The sequence below is a fragment of the Rutidosis leptorrhynchoides genome, chromosome 1, assembly GCF_046630445.1.
Source record: "Rutidosis leptorrhynchoides isolate AG116_Rl617_1_P2 chromosome 1, CSIRO_AGI_Rlap_v1, whole genome shotgun sequence".
Classification (NCBI taxonomy): domain Eukaryota; kingdom Viridiplantae; phylum Streptophyta; class Magnoliopsida; order Asterales; family Asteraceae; genus Rutidosis; species Rutidosis leptorrhynchoides.
In genome coordinates this window covers 543,017,509-543,032,224 of record NC_092333.1, presented here as the reverse complement: position 1 = coordinate 543,032,224, position 14,716 = coordinate 543,017,509, and positions in this window count along the sequence as shown.

The window sequence follows — 14,716 nt, the reverse complement described above, 5'->3', positions numbered from 1 at the left end:
CATCCCACCAATGTTAGAGGAGTTAGGAGTTTTCTAGGGCATGCCGGTTTTTACCGACGTTTCATAAAAGATTTTTCTAAAATTGCCACTCCTATGAATAAACTCCTAGAAAAGGATGCTCCATTCATCTTTTCAGATGAATGCATCAAATATTTTAATATTCTTAAAGAGAAACTCACTAATACGCCGATCATGATAACACCAAATTGGAATCTACCGTTTGAATTAATGTGCGATGCAAGTGATTTTGCAATGGGAGCCGTTTTAGGACAAAGGATTGAAAAACGATTTCAACCTATATATTATGCCAGTAAGATGTTACAAGGAGCACAAACGAATTACACAACTACTAAAAAAGAAATCCTTTCTATTGTCTTTGCTTTTGACAAATTTCGATCATATCTCGTTCTAGCTAAAACGGTGGTCTATACTGACCATTCTGCTCTTAGATACCTATTTTCGAAACAAGATGCTAAACCAAGATTAATCCGTTGGATCTTACTCTTACAAGAGTTTGATATTGAAATCCGAGATAAAAGAGGAGCAGAAAATCTCGCCGCTGATCATCTTTCTCGTCTTGAAAATCCTGAAATAGAAGTTCTAAATGAATCGGCCATACAAGACAACTTTTCTGATGAATATCTATTGAAGATAGATTATAATGAAATCCCATGGTTTGCAGACTATGCAAACTATTTAGTATGTGGATTCCTTGAAAAAGGATTATCGTACCAAAAACGAAAGAAATTCTTCAGTGATATAAAACACTATTTCTGGGAAGATCCACATCTGTTTAAAAGTTGTCCTGATGGAATAATACGCTGATGTGTATTTGGAGATGAAGCTAGTAAAATTTTAAACCATTATCACACAGGACCAACAGGAGGGCATTATGGGCCTCAACTAACAGCAAGAAAAGTTTATGATGCTGGATTCTATTGGCCTACAATTTACAAAGACGCACACCTTCTTTGCAAATCCTGTGATGCTTGTCAAAGGGCTGAAAAAATAAGTCAACGTGATGAAATGCCACAAAATGTCATCCAAGTATGTGAAGTATTTGACATTTGGGGTATTGACTTTATGGGTCCATTTCCAAAATCTCATAATAATCTCTATATTCTCGTTGCCATTGATTATGTATCTAAATGGGCAGAAGCACAAGCTCTCCCAACTAACAATGCACGAGTTGTAGTCAACTTTTTAAAACGTCTTTTTGCAAGGTTTGGAACACCGAAAGCTTTAATAAGTGATCGGGGTACTCATTTCTGTAATAATCAACTTGAGAAAGTTCTTAAAAGATATGGAGTAACTCATAAAATCTCCACCGCATATCATCCACAAACAAGTGGACAAGTTAAAAATACCAACCGAGCTTTAAAACGTATTCTAGAGAAAACCGTAGGATCAAATCCGAAGGAATGGTCCATTAAATTGGAGGATGCACTCTGGGCTTTTAGAACAGCCTACAAAACTCCAATTGGAACCACACCTTTTAGACTTGTTTATGGAAAAGCATGTCATCTTCCAGTAGAAATTGAACACAAAGCATTTTGGGCTTTGAAGACATGTAATCTTGATATACATGAAGCTGGACGTCTACAATTAAGTCAACTAAACGAATTAGAAGAATTAAGACATGAAGCATACGAAAATTCGTTAATCTATAAAGAAAGAACGAAGAAATGGCATGATAAAAGAATTAGAAGTTCAAAAGAATTTAAAGAAGGAGTCAGAGTTCTTCTTTTCAATTCACGATTCAAGCTATTTCCTGGAAAATTGAAATTAATATGGTCTGGACCATTCATAGTCAAAAGAGTTTTCCCATACGGAACGATAGAATTAATAAATTCAAATGGAATTGAATTTAAAGTTAATGGTCACAGAGTTAAACATTACATACATGGTCCGATGGAAGTTGACAATGAAGTTAATCACAATTTCGATACCACAGCTAACTAAGTGTGGGGAGAATCAAGTCTTTAAAGGATAATATGTATTTTTGTTAGAGTTAGATTGTCTATTTTCGTGTAGTTCTCGAAAATGGAACCCGAATGGTCTTTCCCTAGCAGACCCTAAAGAACTAGTCTTCTCCCTCCATTCTGAATTTTTATTTTTTTTTGGTTTTTACGAAATGAAGACTGCCTGTGAACTAAACCATGGTCTAATGCTACACGCTTTGATCACTAAACGTAATAATGATACACTTCCGAGTGAAATAGTATCAGTAATCAGAGAAAGATTGGACGGAGTAAGAAAAGAATCCAGATGCGAAGATAATAAGTCACAATTTGGTAAAGGAAAATCAAAATCCGCAGCGAAAAGAAGAGCACGACACCTAGAAAGATGTCACAAATGCAGAAAATGGTCACATGGAGGTAAATATTCAAATAATCAAACCTATTCAAACACCGAATTTGTTACTTTATGCAGAGAAGGACCGTTCATATGTTTAGAAGAAAAAACACTGAATGCTCGAGGTTACGCCTATGTAGCCATGGAAAACCAATTAAACCGACTATCTTATGAATGGGATAGATCATATAACTAAGAATACTATCTCACAGGTAAGTGTGTACAGTTTTTATTTTTATTTTTATTTTTAACCTTTTGATAATAAACGCTAATTTGTTCGCTATAAAGTATTAAATTGGTATTAAATAAAATTAGGTTTGGCGACCGAAATTATTGATATCATACAAAAATTTATTACATCACTGCGAAATTTAACGTTTATTCTTAAGGTATAAATATCTTTAATCAATCAACCCAAAATATTTCAAAAATTCGTCATGAGTTAAATTAGGTCTTGGAACCGAAATTACTTTACCGAAAAGAGGGGCGCATATTTTTGATAATATTTGATTGATTAAAGTGGGATAAAAGTCAAAAAGATTTTTAATTTTATTTTTACCATGTTTTTAAAATTAATATATAAATCTTAAATTAATATTGTAAACTTTGTAAAATCAATATATTTAAAATTGTAAATATTTGAAAAATTAATATAAGTTTGGTGTGAATTTATAATATGAATTTTTAAATTAAGTTTGGTGTGAATTTTTAATTTTTAAAATATGAATTTTTAATTTTATGCATTTCAAATTTTAAGTTTAGTGTGAATTTTTAATATTAATTTTGAATTTTATGTATTTTTATTTTAAGTTTGGTGTGAATTTAAAAACAAAAATTTACTTTATCTCGCTAAGTTAAAAATATGATTTTTAAAATTTGTCGTAAGTTGAAGACTAGGTCTTTGAACCGAAATTGCTTTACCCGAGGGAGGGACGAGAACTTTTATTATCATTATTTTTAATCTTATTGAATTAAAGTATGCCAAAAACATTAAAAAACTAAAAAAATCTAAGCTTTTAAAACAATCGCTTGAAAAAGACTAATTTTAAAATTTTGTCGAAGGACGGACTAGGACATCGATCCGAAACGACCTCATCCTAAATAACAAGGGAAACAAAATTTTAAAATTAATTACTTAATTGTTTTAATTAGTATAAGATATATATATAAAAAAAATATAATACAAACTCCGCGACTCGCGGAGTTTGAAGGGTAAAATACCGCGACTCGCGGAGTTCCAAAAATACAGAAAAAAATATAAGGGACGAACTGATCAGTCCCCAACCCAACACCCACAAATTCTGCGAAAATAAACCCGAAAAAAACCTCCAAAATTCACAATTTTTCACCGTTAATCTTCAAATCTTTTACTAAAATCATGTTAAGAAGGATGCTATCAAGGAATTACTCAAGAAAAACGGTAAATTTCTACACCTAAACACCATTTAATCCGAAAATTAGTGTTCTTGAGCAATTTTATACCCAATTTGATTTTGATGCTTTTTAGTGTAATTATGCTTAAATTGTTTATGTATTATGCTTGTATAACCTAGATTGATGCTATTTAACATGATTAGAAGCCTTAAACTTCAAATTTTGAGTAATCTAGGGTTTGTGTTCTTGAGCAAATTTGGGGCTTTTTGCTATAAACAGGTTATGGCCAATTTTTGTCATGAATTGTTGCTAAATTAAGTAGTGTAACATGTTTAGGTAGTTAAATGATCCAAACTTTGAGCCTAAACATGATTTTGAGAATTAAAGTAGACTTTTTCAAGTCTAAAATTCATGAACTTGATTTTTGAGAGGTAATGCCATTTGAAACTTGTTTAATTGCTAGTAATGATTATTTTGACATGTTATTTGAGTTGAATGCTTATGAACTTGGCGAACATTTTCGTATATGCTTATTTGAAAAAGTGTAGATTGATGAAAATATGAAAATGAGCTTAAGTTTGATATAAATTGATCATGTCATTGTAATTATTTTGATTGATGATTTTGCTGACACTAATGCATATTTGGATGCACAAAAATTATGTTTGATGTGTTTTGCAGACTGAAAGGGGTGAATCTTCATCCCAAGCTCGCAATGCTCCTGCTGAGAATGCGGAACAACAGGAGGTGGATAACTACTACAAACAAGATATACCTCATCCAGTCATGACATTTTCTGATATGCACTTGGAAGATTTGCACCCGAACCTGAGATTTGACAGACTTTGGATAGATTATCCAAAATACCAAAGGGGTTTGCATACTCTTCATTCTAAAGTTGTTGAAGTACCTAGGGTCATAGAATGGGGACCATTAGAAGCTGTAGAATTGGCTGGGCCAATTAGGGAATTACTTGCACAGAGGTATGGTAATTCTATTTTTAACGACTGGGTACGTTTATTCACCATGCGTAGACCTGTATATAAAGTATGGTGTGAAGAATTGTTGTATAGTATAGAATTAAATGATCAGGTAGCTAGTTTAACCGATCGATCTTTTATTAGATTTTTGTTAGGAGGTTCGATGCACCACATGTCTTTACTAGACATGGCTCAGGCTTTACGTATATATACGCCTGAGGAGTTAGCATCTGCCGATTGTAGAGGGTTGATACTAAATGGTAGAAAGATAGACGAAAATTTTGATACGCATGGTGTATGGAGTCAAATGACTAGCCATCACCGATTTAAAGGGGGAAATTACTCTTATTTAGATATAGATAGAGCAGAGTTAAGAGTAATTCATAGGTTTTTAGCTAATTCGATTACACAAAGAGGTAAGAACAAGGAAAAGGTAAATGAACAGGATTTGTTTTACCATATGTGTATTCGAGACCCACAAAGCGCTGTAAGTATACCTTATTGTGTGGGTTATTATTTATCAGCTATGGTTAGGGGGATGAGACCGCATAGCATAATAGGAGGTGGTATATTTATTACTTTGATTGCTGAATATCTCGGTGTGGATATAAGTCGGGGGGGATTATTAGTCGAAGAACCAGAACCCCGCGATACAATAGGTTTAAATGTATACCATGGTTCGAAGGTTTTGAAGAGGCGAAATAACGCCGCAGTACAATACCATAGTAGACATCCACAGGTTGAGAGAAACCAACAGCAAGGTAATGTAGGAGGGGGAAATGAAATGGCAGAAATGCAAAGGTTTATAGCTTCACAAGAGTATGAAAATGCTAGACATAGAGCATTTGAAGATTGGCAAGTTCATCAAAACCAAATCATAGCTTATTGCTAACATATAGGTAGAAACTATATTCCTACTCCATCGCCCATATTCCCTCCCTGGTCTATAGAGATTCAACCACCGTATCCTACGTATAACCCAGCCGAAGCATTTTATAGCACATATGGTTATGCATGGAACCCCTACTGGTATCAGTATCATCCCTAGTCTACTTAGTTTTAGTTTTTTTTTTTTTTATTTGTAATGTTGATACATTTAATACTTATGTTGGATTTGTAATAGTTTTATTATTTTCTAAATTTTATTATTAGATTTTAATAATTTTTGAATGTGGGGTAATATACCAAACTTCAAAAATATGTATATATATTTGCAGTTTATCTTATGTACACAACAGGGTAAAACAACGCATTTTCAAAGACTGACATTAAGTTCAGCAAAAGCAACTAATTTTGACGACAAGATGCAAAATATATGTGAAATAACAACAAGACGGAATGAACAAATGATGTGCACCATTTATCATTCAGCAAACAAACGCCAATATATTTGGAAACTTTGGTAAAATTTAATCATTTTCACACAAATCACCCTCAATAATTTAAATTGTTACTGATTTCTTGCAAATTAGGGCATTGCAAGATCTTAAGTGTGGGAAGGGGTTAAATTCTTTCGAATTTTAAAATTTTTATCTTAAACACTTGGTTACCATTAAAAATACTAGTAAAGCAGTAGTTGTATTAGAATCTAGTGCTCTCTGATAATAAAGAACAGTCCTAGTCTTATATACTGACTACCCAATTCTAGTAAAATTTTTAAAATTTTCAACTAAATGAACTCAAAATCATGTTTATACATATTTATGAACGATAAAACTAGGTGTTAACACCGAAATTATTGTTACCTCGGAAAGGACATAAATTGAGAAACAAACCAAAATGTTAAAATTCATTTAAAATGGAATAGAGGACAATAAAAAGGAAAATAAAAGCCAAGTGTGGGAAAATTCTCCAAGTTATTCAAAACATATGTCACATATTTTTGTACAAATAACTGAAAATACTTTTGCTTTGGACTAAACTAAAAAGTTTTACCTGATTTATTGTAAGAAAGATGGATCTACACGATGAATCAATTCCATCATTAAAAGGAAGTAAAGTCTTCCGAAAAAGAAACGCGCTTCTTGATTTAGGTCAGGAAGTTGTCGTCCAGACCAGCTGTAGGTTGACGAAAAATCTAGAAAAGTCATCACTAAAATCAGCAGGAAATCCAAGGACCTCAGCATAAAACAGGGTCGCCAAGTGGTCAGATTTATCCTAACCATGAGAAGGATTTATCTCATACAATGGGGGGCACCGTGCAAATTAGCTGGATAAGACTAATGAATCAGATCCCCAGAAAGGATAATCTCATTAAAGATTAAAAATCAGCTTTTAAGCCTGATATTACTCAATCCTAGAGATTGACCTTAAAGATTGAGAATTCAAACTCATGGAATTCAATGATATCTAAACTCGAGCTTGAACGAGAAAATATTTTGATCAAATTATAAACCGATTTGTTTTCTGAAAACCTATTTTCAATGCGTTCATTACCATTGAACGTAAAATCCTAGGAATTCACCTGGAATTCATTAGGTCATCTGAACCAAATCGGGTGTCAACCGTAAGAACGGTGGTTTCATAGCATGGTTAAAGACAGGACCTTGTGCCATACCGAAAAATTATAAGGGTGAGCTTTACTATTACTCCTACAAAGAATAGTAATTGCGTCCGACACGTTATAGACCATAATTAAAAGCATGTCAGGGGACATTGCCTTAACAGTTGCTTGTTCAACGCTTTCCTTTACAACCGGACGGTAGTTTACCGAAAGGTAATATACGGGACAAGTAAACTGGACGTGTTGCTTTCCTAATACAAGGTTAGCAAGTGGGTGACACAAAACCATAAGTTTTGAGCTAAAATTTTCAAATCTGAAACCCACAAAACCCACAAAAATATTTTGCAACACCGGTGAAGGGTTATTCCGGAAAACTTATCTAGGGTAAAAAGTAAATTTAATTTTCAAAAGATCAAATGTTTTCATAAAGATCCAATTTCCTTAATGGATCTAAATTTTTATAGTCATGTGGGACTGTAAACCATATCGTTACTACCATTGTTTATACCGCCGTATAGAAATCACTGATGTACAAAGTGTGAAGAATAAAGAAGTGATTCTAGTATTTCAAGACTATATTGCTTGAGGACAAGCAATGCTCAAGTGTGGAAATATTTGATAATGCTAAAAACGAACATATATTTCATAGCATTATTCCCCAAGAAAGACAGGCTTTTAGTTGAAATTGTTCTATTTAAAAGTGATATTCGTTTAAATAATAAAAGGTGAAGACAAAAGACAGATTCGACGAATTGAAGACGCAAATGACCAAAAAGCTCAAAAGTATAAAATACAATCAAAGAGGTTCCAATTACTGATAAGAAACGTCTCGAAATTACAAGAGTACAAGATTCAAAACGCAAAGTACAAGATATAAAATAGTACGCAAGGACGTTCAAAAATCCGGAACCGGGACCAGAGTCAACTCTCAACGCTTGACTCAACGGACTAAAAATTACAAGTTAACTATGTATATAAATATAATATAATATATAATTAATTATATTAATTATATATATATATATATTATATTTATAAAATAAATCGTCGGCAAACAAAGAGCCAAATGTGGGTGAGCTGTAAAAACAAACTCCGCGACTCGCGGAGTTTGAAGAAGGAAAGGGCCGCGAGTCGCGGAGCCCTAAATATTGAAACTGCCTATAAAGCTCGCGCATTCTGATCGTAAAAAATATCCAAATTCAATCTCTCTCTATATATGTATACGTAAATATATTTATATTTATATTTTAATTTTAATTTTAATTATAATTTAATAATAAGGGTATGTTAGCGAATGTTGTAAGGGTGTAAGTCGAAATTCTGTCCGTGTAACGCTACGCTATTTTTAATCATTGTAAGTTATGTTCAACCTTTTTAATTTAATGTCTCATAGCTAAGTTATTATTATGCTTATTTAATCCGAAGTAATCATGATGTTGGGCTAATTACTAAAATTGGGTAATTGGGCCTTGTACCATAATTGGGGTTTGGATAAAAGAACGACACTTGTGGAAATTAGACTATGGGCTATTAATGGGTTTTATATTAACTAAACAATACCTTGTTAATTTAATATACAAACTTATAATTCGACGTATTTATATATAACCACATACGCTTGACTGGGTACGGTGGGCGGGATATCTATAAATACCAATAATTATTCATTTTACCGGACACGGAACTGGATTAATAGTTAAATAGACTTGTTGAAACAGGGGTGAATTACATTCAAGGGTAATTGGTGTAATTGTTAACAAAGTAGTAAAACCTTGGTTTACACGCAGTCGATAACCTGGTGTATTCATTAAACAAAGTATTAAAATCTTGTTACAATTCGAATCCCCAATTAGTTGGAATATTTGACTTCGGGAATAAGAATAATTTGACGAAGGCTTTCGCTCTTTATATTTATGACTGATGGACTATTATGGACAAATCCGTATGGACATATTAAATAATCCAGGACAAAGAACAATTAACCCATGGGCATAAAACTAAAATCAACACGTCAAACATCATGATTACGGAAGTTTAAATAAGCATAATTCTTGTATTTCATATTTAATTTCCTTTATTTTATATTTAATTGCACTTCTAATTATCGCATTTTTATTGATATTGTATTTAATTGCACTTTTAATTATCGTACTTTTTAATTATCGCAAGTTTATTTTATCGCACTTTTATTATTCGCAATTTCATTATCGTTATTTACTTTACGCATTAAATTAAGTCTTTTATTTATATTTTACATTTGGTTTTAACTGCGACTAAAGTTTTAAAATCGACAAACCGGTCATTAAACGGTAAAAACCCCCCTTTATAATAATAATATTACTTATATATATATTTGTATTTTTATAAATTTAAACTAATATAGCGTTAAGCTTTGTGAAAAAGATTCCCTGTGGAACGAACCGGACTTACTAAAAACTACACTACTGTACGATTAGGTACACTGCCTATAAGTGTTGTAGCAAGGTTTAAGTATATCTATTCAATAAATAAATAAATATCTTGTGTAAAATTGTATCGTATTTAATAGTATTTCCTTCTAAAAATTAATAGTATTTTATACCCCTTAGCTCTAACCATCAACCACCAACACCATCTTCAATTATACTTTAATCTAAAGAGAGAAACCCTTTAAGAGAGAGAAAGCTTGAATCAAGGAGGAAGAAGCTTGATCCGGGTTAAAGCTCAAGTATTAAAGTTGTTCATCTAGCCTTTAGCTATGTTTCGTTTGTACTGGTATGTTCTAACCTCTATTTCCCTATTTTAATTTGTCTAAGGGTTGGGGTTTGGGTAAGTGATGAACATAAAACCCATATTTGGTGATTTTGGGTGTTCTTGGGTAAGATTGAGTCATGAAGACTCAATAGCAACAAACCTAGGGTTTCAAAGTGTTAATTGGTGTTTATGAGCCTTAATTGGTTAGTTAATTACTAGCGCACCTAGATGTTTAGTAAATGGGTGTTATGTGGGTTTATGGATGAACCGAAATGGGTGTGTTGACCTTAAAATAATCAAATGGGTAATAATTGACCAAGTTGGAAAAGATGGGTATGAAATACCCTAATTGTGTATTAGTTAGGGTTGTTGAACCTTAATCACTAGCTTTTAGTGGTTCGTGATGGTCTTGACCTTAAATGGATGGTTTTGGAGTAAATGGGTGGTTTAATGCATCAAGTCATTAAATGCACATTAGTGAATGGTTGGTGTTTAGTCCAACTAGTTTGTGTGTTGATTGAGTACTTATTGTAATAGGTACTTTGCTTTGAAGCTTGCGGAAGTGTAAAACTGTGATAATGCTGAAAATGAACATATATTTCATAGCATTATCCCTCAAGAAAGACAAGCTTTTAGTTGCAATTGTTCTATTTACAAGTGATATTCGTTTAAATAATAAAAAGTGAAGACAAAAGACAGATTCGACGAATTGAAGACGCAAACGACCAAAAAAGCTCAAAAGTACAAAGTACAATCAAAGTGGTTCCAATTATTGATAATAAACGTCTCAAAATTACAAGAGTACAAGACGCGAAACGCAAAGTGCACGATATTAAATTATACGCAAGGACGTTCGAAAATCCGGAACCGGGACCAAAGTCAACTCTCAATGCTCGACGCAACGGACTAAAAATTATGAGTCAACTATGCACATGAATATAATATAATATATAATTAATTCTTAAAATTAATATATATATATATATATATATATATATATATATATATATATATATATATATATATATTATATATAAAACGTCGACAAACAAGAAAACAAAGAATTGTGAGCTGTTACCTACCCCCATGCGATCGCATGGCCTGGAGGCACAAAAGCCATGCGATCGCATGGCCCTGAAATCCAGACCTGGTCCTATAAATTCGCGTGTTTTGGCTCAGTTTATATATCATATATCCATCTCTCTATCTATACGTAAATATATTTATATTTATATTATAATTTTAATTTTAATTTTAAATTCTAATAATAAGGGTATGTTAGCGAATGTTGTAAGGGTGTAAGTCGAAATTCTGTCCGTGTAACGCTACGCTATTTTTAATCACTGTAAGTTATGGTTAATGTTATTTTTAAATTAATGTCTCGTAGCTAAGTTATTATTATGCTTATTTAATGCCGAAGTAATCATGATGTTAGACTAAATATTAAAATTGGGTAATTGGGCTTTGTACCATAATTAGAGTTTGGACAAAAGAACGACACTTGTGGGAATTAGACTATGGGCTATTAATGGGTTTTATATTTGTTTAACTAAATGATAGTTTGTTAATTTAATGTAAAGATTTACAATTGGACGTACCTATAAATAACCATATACACTCGATCGGACACGATGGGCAGGATATTTATATGTACGAATAATCGTTCATTTAACCGGACACGGGAATGGATTAATAGTTAATAGACTTATTAAAACAGGGGTGAAATTATGTACAAGGACACTTGGCGTAATTGTTAACAAAGTAGTAAAACCTTGGTTTACACGCAGTCGATAACCTGGTGTATTCATTAAATAAAGTATTAAAACCTTGTTACAATTCGAATCCCCAATTAGTTGGAATATTTGACTTCGGGAATAAGAATAATTTGGCGAAGACTTCCGCATTTTATGATTATGACTGATGGACTATTATGGACAAATCCGTATGGACATATTGAATAATCCAAGACAAAGAACAATTAACCCATGGGAATAAACTAAAATCAACACGTCAAACATCATGATTACGGAAGTTTAAATAAGCATAATTCCTTTATTTTCATATTTAATTGCACTTCTAATTATCGCTCTTTTATTTATTGTCATTGTATTTAATTGGACTTTTAATTATCGTACTCTTTAATTATCGCAATTTTATTTATCGCAATTTCATTATTGTTATTTATTTTACGCTTTAAATTAAGTCTTTATTTATATTTTACATTAGGTTTTAACTGCGACTAAAGTTTTAAAAATCGACAAATCGGTCATTAAACGGTAAAAAACCCCCTTTTATAATAATAATATTACTTATATATATTTGTATTTTTATAAGTTAAACTAATATAGCGTTAAGCTTGTTTAAAAGATATCCCTGTGGAACGAACCGGACTTACTAAAAACTACACTACTATACGATTATGTACACTGCCTATAAGTGTTGTAGCAAGGTTTAGGTATATCCATTCTATAAATAAATAAATATCTTGTGTAAAATTGTATCATATTTAATAGTATTTCGTTATAAAAATAATACTATTTCCTAGTACACCTCGCACACATCAAGTATTTTTGGCGCCGCTGCCGGGGACAATTCTGCTTAAACGCCGGAAGCGCAACGCTAATATATAAAAAAAAGATTTTTATTAATTTTTAAGTTTACTTTTATAAAAATTCGCTTTTGTAAAAATACGTTTGAAATAATATATTCAAAAATATAAAAAGAAAAAAAATTATATATTTTTAATAGTTTGTTAAATATTTAAGTGTTATAAAGTTTCTTTATTTTTATTTTTAAGTTTGTAAAAATATAAATTTTATTTAAATATTTTGTATTTATTTAAAACAGAAATTTAAAACAGAAAAACATAAAAAAAAAGAAAAAAACATTCGGCCCGATTACTATTACAGCCCAACCCTGGCCCGAAATCTTTATCCATGCGATCGCATGGATTTTTAACTTGAGGACCATGCGATCGCATGGCCCTGTCTGACACGCCAACTGTTGACCTAAATCAGCATTAATTACGGAGTTTATTATTATTATTATTATTTAAACCCTAATTAGGTTATATTTATTTAATTATTTAGTTTAGTTTTTAGTTTTAATTTGTATTTTAAGTTTAATAAGTTTAATTAAATTATAAAATTAATAGTTTTAATAAATAAATAATATAAAAATAATATTTTTATAAAAATTGTACTTTTTACAACTTTAAGTATATTTTTATATTTTGTTCCTTTTTAATTTATTTTAGCGTAATATTTGTATTTTTCGTTCGTATTTAGTTTTATGTCATAGTTTGTGCCATAGTTATTTTTATTTCTAGATTTTTAGGCTTTGCCGTAAAATCCCTTAAGTGCTTTTTCTTTAGACTAAGATTTAGGTGCTTTAGAATTTTGCGACGCCGTTTTTAAGTTTTAGTACCTTTTTAAGTTATTTCCATTTGGGATATAATATTTTCTTTTAAGATTTAATATTTTTAGACGCACCTTTTAATTCTTAGTTTTTAGTGCCTTTTAAGTTACGACGCGCTACTTTCTTATTTTTATTTTTCGACGCCTATTATTTTTCGACCTTTTATTTTTTTCGACCTTTTTCGACGCGTTCTTTTTCTTTCTTATTTCTCGACGCTCTAGTTTTTAGGACTTAGATTATTTTTTTTTCTATTTCTTATCTAAAATTTCTTTAAATTTAAACGAAAAATTATTTTAAGTGGTTAAATTGATAGACATCAAAATTTTCTGATTCGTAGTAATAGTTGGATTTGTACGTGGACTGGGTTATTGGAGCCAAACAGTACTCAATTATATTGAGACCAAACGAATCCTGCCCCTCTGCTGCATCTTTTGGCTATTCGAAATGTGGGCAAAATCAGAAAAGTCTATTAATTGGATAACTTATATAATTTTTCTTTCTTTTTAAAAACTAATAGGATATTCAGTGAATGCACCGAGCAAAACGTTCACCACCTTTTGTACGTTCACCACCTGTAACCAGATCAAGACATCTAGCAAATATTTTCGCCATTGATTTTTCTTTAGAATCGTCATCCAGTCGACCAAGTACTCCAATTCAAATTTCCGATAATCTATTTTTTGAACCCGACCTCACAATTGAGAATTCGGAGAATATTCAGAGACGATTTCGAGATCCTGAACCATTAATCTTTCCTCCGGAACCACCAATCATTCAAACAGAGATTGTTGAGGAACTAACCATTAAATCAGAATCCTCTAGTGATTCAGATTCAACAAATTCAATTATGGAGAATCTGGAACCTTTAAGTATGGAAGACCGAATGAGAGCTAAACGCACTGGCCAAGGTCACGCAATTACTCAACCTGACATTAATGCGCCAGATTATGAAATCAAGGGAAAAATCCTACACATGGTAACAAATCAATGCTAATTTAGTGGTGCACCGAAGGAAGATCCAAATGAACATCTTCGTACTTTTAATAGGATCTGTACTCTATTTAAAATAAGAGAAGTGGAGGATGAACAGATATATCTCATGTTATTTCCCTGAACTTTAAAGGGAGAAGCCAAAGATTGGTTAGAATCGTTACCTGAAGGGGCGATTGATACATGGGACGTTTTAGTTAAAAAATTTCTTAAACAATTCTTTCCGGCATCTAAAGCCGTGAGACTTCAAGGAGAAATTGTTACGTTCACACAAAAGCCAAATGAAACTCTATATGAGGCATGGACATGATTTGGAAAGTTATTAAGAGGATGTCCGCAACATGGTTTAGACACCTGTCAAATA